Here is an 8,290-nt window from a genome sequence, read left to right on the forward strand (position 1 = left end):
ATTAGCCCATCAAGACCACAGCTGTACTTCTGCAGCTTTTAGCACAGATTTAGTTTGCATCTCTACAAATTTAAAGTAGATATATGGAGACATTTCAATCTTCTCCAAAAGGTTTCACAAACATGCCTCAAGAATGGTTTTATTTACTTGTGTAATGAGAGAGTGGCTTTTTCTATCCACATTTCAATAGCACTGCCTTTTTGCAAATTCTAAAATATAATTCTTCTGAGTGAGAAAATAAGAATATATCCCAAATGAAAACATACAGGATACATTTGTTTAAAAGTTCTGCCTCCAAGCCTTTTTTCTTTTCTTTTCCATTTTAACTACCTTAATAAATGGAAATTAATATAGAAAAAGGAAATGCATTAATGTTGTTTTAATGATTTGCCTTTAACCCAAGAAAGTACAAAAATTCAAAGATAAAGCTTCCAATTAATCTTTAACTTGTAACATAAAAGCACTAATTTCAAGCTTTAACAATGTTGCAATTATAAAGGCACAGGGGGAATATACTGTGGACATAGTCAAAGTTTTAATCCTAAATATGTCTGGCTCTTGTGAATTTATTAGAGCTTTAAAATTTAACATAATTTCTATGTGTGATATAAACATATGTGTTCTTGACCCACTTCAAAAAACAACCACAAGTGAAATTCCATTTGCATTAATCATTCAAGAGCTTTGCAAAAAGATTGCATCTCAAGAGAAGACTTTTCTTACTAAAGTTTACACTATTCAGCTTGGTTTCATTACTTTGTATGTATATATTGAATTGCAGCTGCTTGTTGTTCAGAGTATTGGTTTTAGAACTTATTCTCATTATTTCATACCAAATGTATATATTGTCACTTAATATCCCGGAGAAAAACCTTAATTTCTATGTAATTACAGTTTTACCCTGGCAACCACAAAAATTTCACTGTAAACTAATACCTTGCAAATGAAATTCTATTTTCACCCTTTAATCACTATGTAATAAGACTATGAAGATGTTTGTACTGTGTTGAAATAATAAATAGATGGAAGAACAATTTCTCACACTTTTCACTACTTTTTTTATTGATTTTTTTTTTTTTTGTGGGAATTGGCATCCACACTAGTGGCTCTCCCTACAAGACTAAAACCTAAGATTATTATGCATTTGTAGAAATTACTTTTTCTATCCATGATATAATATTATGTTGTAAATATTCTGTGACTGTTATTGGCACTAAGAAGACAGTAGCATTTAAGGAATCATAATAAATTAATCCTTGAAGCCATATATCTGGATATTAGACTTAGCAAAATTTAGCATTGCTAGACTGGAGTTTCTTAGTGAATCTAGACTGAAATCCTTTACTCATGAGGAACAGATTTAAATTAATGTTGAACATTTTAAAATCCATACTTTATGTTTACCTATCTGTGCAATAAAAAGTATAAAGAGACCCAAAAAATATTGATAGGTGAACGTTTGTGCTCAATCTTGAGAGGATGTATGATCTTTGATACCTCAACACATATGTCAGATAAGGAAGATATCCTTGATTCTTGAACTGAATACTAATTTTGGGGTTTTACTTAATAGAAAATTAGATACAAATCTAAGCTTGTAAAAGCAGGTGATGCAGAAAAATTTAAATTAACTTTGAAAGATGCAAATTTTCAGGCATAAGTCTTCACTATTATGCTTGAATAAGTGAAGCTCAGTGCCTTCAGAAGGGTCTCTGGAATGCTAGTTATTGCAATATTCGTTTAGTATGTTTCATAAGAAGTCCTTTTTCAAAACTGACAGGATTTGTAACATTTTCCAGCATTAATGTTTTCAGATACTTCCTGGTCCAAGATATTTTCTACATACACTTATTATTATGACTTTTTAATCCACAATTTTCTTTGGAAATAGAATAGCAAAAGTCCATTTTATTTTTCTGGAAAATAGTAATTATGTTATATTATTTTGCTAGTGTTAAAATACTCTTGACACCTTTCCTTTGAAATGTTCTAGCACCTGCCTATTTTGGAACAGGGTCTTGGGTTTTGGCAGGAGGAATGGGGCTTTGTGGCAAAGATATAGATCTGACAAAAATGCTGCCAAGCCTGGAAAAGTCATAAGCGCACAAGGATCACTATTCATGCTGCTCAGTACTTGATAATGTTCATCTAATAAGTTTCTGATAATTTTTTCCCTCAATAAATATGCTCTTATCACAGCTCCAAGTGTGCTTCAGACTGGGCATACACCAAAATATGCAGGAAATTAACAGCCAGCTCAGAGGTGGGAGAGAACAGAAGGATTTTTCCTGCTCTCTGTTGCTCTGGATTAAGCCTCAATGCTTGAATTAAAAGATGAGAATCTGTTTCTCCTGTACATGAGTTACCATGTACATCACTGATAAAAAGAAATTATGAAAGATTAACCCCTTCAGTTCAAGTATGTAGGGGATTTGGCCTGGAGAAGACGTTGGACTCCTACAAAGTCTTCCAGAACTATTAATGGAAGTGGAGATGGATACAATTGACTGAGAATTTGAGGTGGGTTGACCCTGACCAACAGCAAAGTCCCCAGCCAGTTGCCCACTCACTGTCCCACCCCAGAAGGATGGGGGAGAGAATCAGAAAGGGAAAAAATGAGAAAAAACTTGTGGGTCATGATAGAGAAAATTTAATAAGTGAAGAAAAGAAAGAAGAAGAAAAACAAACAAGTGGTGCAAAGGCAGTCACTTACCACCTCCCACCAGCAGACCAATGCCCAGCCAGTCTCCAGGCAACAGCTACCTTGGAAAAATTACTTCCCTGCCCACTAGTTTTATTGCTGAACACAGCGTCATATGGCATGGAATACTCCCTTGGTCAGTGGGGGTCAGCTGTCCTGGTTTTGTCCTCTCCCAACCTCTTGCCCAGTCCCAGCCCACTGCCTGGGGGAGCAGTGAGAAACAGAGAAGTCCTTGACATTGTGCAAGCGCTGCTCAGCAATTGCTGAATCATTGGTATATTATCAACACAGTTTTGGTCACAAATCTAAAACACAGCACCATATGGGATGCTATGAAGAAAATTGACTCCATCCCAACCAGACCTAGTACAGAATTGTCACAGTCTGACTGGAAACTGCCACAGAGGAAAACCAGAAAGAGCAGGGAACAGAGACTGGAACAGGTTGAACAGGAAAGTTCTTCAATATACAAAATAAATAGAGGTCACTACTGTATCTCAGTTGAATGACTTATTTATTCTATAAAAGATGTATTTACAGCGAACTAATCTTTTTTTATTATTTTTTTCTCTTTTTTTCTGAAGGGAGAATTATTTATTTACATAGTGCCTTTTTTCTGAATTAATTGAATTTTGGTGTAATTTCATAACACCTATGTGAGGCAATAGAAGGTCAGAGACAGTTGTCAGGTAGGGAAAAGAAACACAAAAATCAAGAAGCATCTATAAATTTAGGGTAATCAAATCTGATATTCAATACACGAATTTCAGACTGCTTTGTATTATCCATTGTTTAACATGTTCAAAACAGATCTCATTTCAGCTGCAGCTGAGTCCTCAACAGTTTAGATTTCAAGATCTCCAGATATGCTGTTACTAAAAAATTTAGTTTCAATTATTTTCTTAGGACAACAAAAAATATCCCATGTCAGAAACAAAAGGTATAATTCCAGTAGTCTAAGGAAATATCTGCTTTTTTCCTTCATTTTTGATATGTTTGATCTTGAAACAAGATCACACAGCTTTTTTTTTTTTTTTTTTAATAAGAAACATGAGGCATCTGAAGGTAAAATCTTATGAACTAAACTAATCTACATTGTATTCAGTGAGGAATAAATGGAATGGTGTCTGACATCTCCTGTTTAAAAAAAATGTGGAAATCACTCAAAGCCCCATAGATGATCACTCAACCCCAAAGCATGAGGGATTTGCAATAGTTTGTCTTTTCTAAGTAGAAAGACACAGAGATCACACGGTACAAGACCTATTGGAGCTGAAAAGAGTAAAAGCTGCCCTGCTGAATGATGGTAGTATGAATATAGGACATATGGCCCGGTCAAGATATTCCCATGAAGGCTATGAAGTGCTGCCAAACATATTAGACACACATATAGCTGCTTTGTACCAAAGGCACAACACTACTTTTTCCCACACACACATTCAAAGAAAATGTGAGTCCCTGAATTAGCATCTTTCTTCTCTAGTCAGCATCATGTTTTCTTATGTTACGAACGGTACCATCAGTGAAATTGTGCATGCTATTAACAGAAAAACAACAGTTTTATCCTAGAGTTATATTATTATTATTATTACACCAAAAATTTGGTGGATTGTGAACATCATTTTTACCTCTCATTTTGATTTGCATCTCCTAAAGAATAGTTGTTCAAGTAACAAGAATTAGCTGTACTAAACCCCGAATTCACTTTACCTGATATTATCAGCTAAGCCTTTGAAAGAACATTAGAAGCACCTGTATTTTAAATTGCAGCTGATAAACAGCAAAGCTCTTGCTGAAGATAATGACCTAAAAAGGGATAACATCACAGTAAAATCAGACAGTGCCATTCAATTGTCTGTTCTGCCATTTGTAAAGAAATGTGCTATTATTTCTTGATTTAAGATTATGAAGAATACTGCTCAGGTAATATTCACTTCTTTTGGAAAGCTTTTCATGCACAGAATCAGATAAACAAGATGCTATCTTCTGAGTCTGCTGAAAACCTATTGAACACAACAAATTCCTTTTGTCTTTTTAAAAAGTCAAACAGTAAGCTTTCTCACACTATAAGCATGTTAGCATGCGATTCAAGATTCAAAACTCAAGCCATAAATATAGGTCTCATTGAGTTTTAAGATGACTGAAAGAAGAAAGAAATTGCCTAGGGTTGTCAATGCTGAAACAGCAGAAAATAGGACAAATGTACAATTTATTGAAAGCAATTTGTTCATAATAAAGAAAACAGGTAGCCAGCTACTTTGAAGAAAACAGCCATCTATAACTGGTTCAAGGGACATACTGATTTCGAAAGTATATACCTTCAGACAGCAAATGTAATCCTTTTCAATACTTAGAGAGCAGTTATATACTTTATTTATAAAACATGAACTTATTAATATTTAAAGAAGAAAAACAAAGGAAAAAACTAAAGTAAATTCCCTATGAAATTGTTCAGTGTGTGTATATCATCCGTGTTGGTGGGTGCTCCTGAATATAAGATGTTTCTTTACACTTATACATGAAGCATAACAGCAAAAAGTCACTAGAGGATGTAAAACAGAGAAGGAAAGCCCAGATTTCAGCTTTAACGAACACCATGGGTTTTTTCTTATGCTAAGAAGAAAGTAATGGAACAAATTACATCCCTTTTCTTTCTTGTTCTTCAGACAACTGATAATCAGAAATGTTGGAGCTATTTTCTTTTGCACACTACAGATTAGTGCTGAGTGAAATACTCACTGCTGAGGGGAAAATGATTCAAATTTCATGGAGCTGTTACCAATATTTGACCTAGTCAATGGTACTTCTGTCTATTAAAATGCACTTAAATAGCCTATGTTATTTCTTCAAAAAGCTAAGTGTTTTTTTCTAACCTTTAAGATATTTTAAGCATGGATACAGATAAGTTTTAGAAAATGCTAATTTATCCTTCTCCTAGAAAAGAGCTAGTTTTGATTTTCAAATGAAAGACAGGTAGCTGCACTTACTACTCTGTTTTAAGAAAAACAGAGATGTCACATATTAACATCAGAAAAGTGTCTGGTATAACCCTTACAGAATACTGAAACATTTCCTGCCTTTTTAAAGAAAATAAAGAAATTAACTGTTATGCTATCATTAAAGGCATCCTATGGCTCTGAAAGTTGAAAGGATCATTGTTCTCAAAGTTCAAGCTCAAAATACTTTCAAAAGGAAATAAAGGAAGAACAAAGAAAATTAAAAAAGAGACTAGAGGCCAGGGTGGTTGCTTTAAATTGATAGAAGTAAATTCTAGGCAGCTATCTCTGTGGGAGGGGTAAGGAAAAATCCAGTTCTCAGGAAAAACGGTTTAAATTCCCTACTTCATCAATGAACAAGGGGTGGCATTTCTGAAAAACCCCATCAAACCTATATTAAGTTCGAAAATATCTCAGTGGTGTGATCACTGTATCTAAGTTAGGTGGCTACCTTTTTCCATTAGGCAATTATTTCTGCTTAGGACCTAATCCGTCTCAGCTTCTTCTGAGATGGATGTGTAAGGGTAGTTCTTTTAAAGGAGATGTAGCAGTGGGGTTTTTTACCTTTTGCTTAATGCTTCATGTTAGAACACTTCCCTAGGAATCTTAAGAGGTGGGTTCTGTGCCTGCTTCAGCTGCAAGGGAATTAAACTTATATCTTAAGAGAATACTGAAAGTGCTAAAAGGGAAAGTCTGCCAATTACAATTATCTTTTTTCCCTCCTATTTTTTCTTTTTTTATCTTTTTTTTTTCCTTTTTTTTTTCTTTTTACATTGTATTTTACTTCATTTTTTATGTAACCAGAAATGTGAAATCCCTGATGACAGAGTATAATAAGAGAAAGCTGGACTCTTGCCTGGGAAGGATTAAAACTGAAAAAACTGAAGCTTGTATACTATTCATTGTAATAAATATTTTTATTGTATTAGCCCACCATTGGGAAAAAAAAAAAAAAAAAAGGAGCTGTTTGATGAGGCTAGACCCTCTTATATGAGATTATTTAACCATTTGGAGTCAAACAGCCCCTGTTTTAGTACCATGTTTCTTTACAGTTTAGTAGAAATGCAAAGGTGGCTTTCCAGAATTTAGAAGGCAAGATTTTTTTCTGTCCTAAGATGATTAAAATCTAAAAAGGAAACTTTCATATTTCTCTGACAAGTCCTATAAGCAGCAAATGATTGTGAAGTAGCTGCACAGTAATACAAGCTAAATGATAAGAATAGTGGCTGTTTTTTCATAATGCGCTTGTAGATCTGGGTGCCTGTTCAGCTGTGCCTTACTTTAGTACAGACATAAGTATGAAATAGATAATCATGTCCCCAAAATAAATACCTTTAAAAATGTGTGAAAGTATTCAAGTTGTCAGCTAATCCTTTAGATGCCTATAAGCTTAAGCATGGCTGTAAAACGAAACACACATGAAACAGCTGTTTAGAAATTAGGTAGGACTTCAGGTCCCCTTGGCAAGATTTCAGCAGGACCAACACCATTCAGAAACTGATTTGTTTCAAAGGCATTTTTAGAACCAAACAAGTAACCTGAAGCAGGAGATTAGGTTATCTTTCATATCAAGTATATCTAAATCATACCATATAGTGGAAAGTTAGGCACACAGGGACAGAAGGAAAGAAGTAATGCAACTGTAGAAAACAGGAGAATAATATTATGCATATGTTAATGAATTTTGGGTAGCTACTTTTTCATCTGCCTGTGACTTTACGATGACTGAATTTTTCTAATTCTTTCATTTGATTAAAAAATAGCACTAATGCATAAGACAACGGAAAATGGGACACAGTCCTCAATCACTTATATTTCATTGAGTTAGTTAACAAAATGAATGACAAAATTTTAAAGGTAAAAAACATACATTATTAAATCTACCAAACACCAGTGTTATTCAATATATACCTTTCTGAGTAATAATTTTGAAAACTGCCACAATTTTACACCATTTCTGAGTGTGTCTGAGGGGTTACTGCACTAATAAATGAACACATTCCCCAAAGTCACCAAGCACATGTATATCCTAATATTCCTTAGGCACAAACTTTCTTAAATCAATGCAAGGTTGAAAATGTGTTTTGATGGACCTCATCCAACTCTGATTATCAGTAGTATTCTCCCTTTGCAAAAATCACCTGTTTAAAAATCCCCAAATGCTAGAATGTCAGAAAATGGAAAAATAATGGAATCTAGCCCATTGGTAGCTAAGGTATAAATCTTCATTATTTGTTAGCACATGTCGTCATCGTCGTTGTTGTCCTCAAAATATGTAAAGGTGTCCAAAAGTCAATATAACAGCTTTTTTAGAGATGGTTTTGGATGGACTCTGTAATGAATCTAGGATTATAGCACAAGTTTAAAATCCAACCTGTGTGTACACAGCGCCATTCCAAAGAGGAAATGGGATCACGCTGACTCCATCATGATCAGCTTCTTCCCCACTTCTGCTTTACAGTTTATTTTGCTTTGTGCTAGTAAGGATATCTTTCTGTGTCTGCTTCCTCCTTGGCAAGTGAGCAAGATAAGTAGTCTGCTTAGAAGGAAAAGGTTTCATGTGTCCCCTTGTTTCCTGCATTGGCACACAATA

The sequence above is a fragment of the Falco rusticolus genome, chromosome 1 (assembly GCF_015220075.1).
Source record: "Falco rusticolus isolate bFalRus1 chromosome 1, bFalRus1.pri, whole genome shotgun sequence".
Taxonomy (NCBI): Eukaryota; Metazoa; Chordata; class Aves; order Falconiformes; family Falconidae; genus Falco; species Falco rusticolus.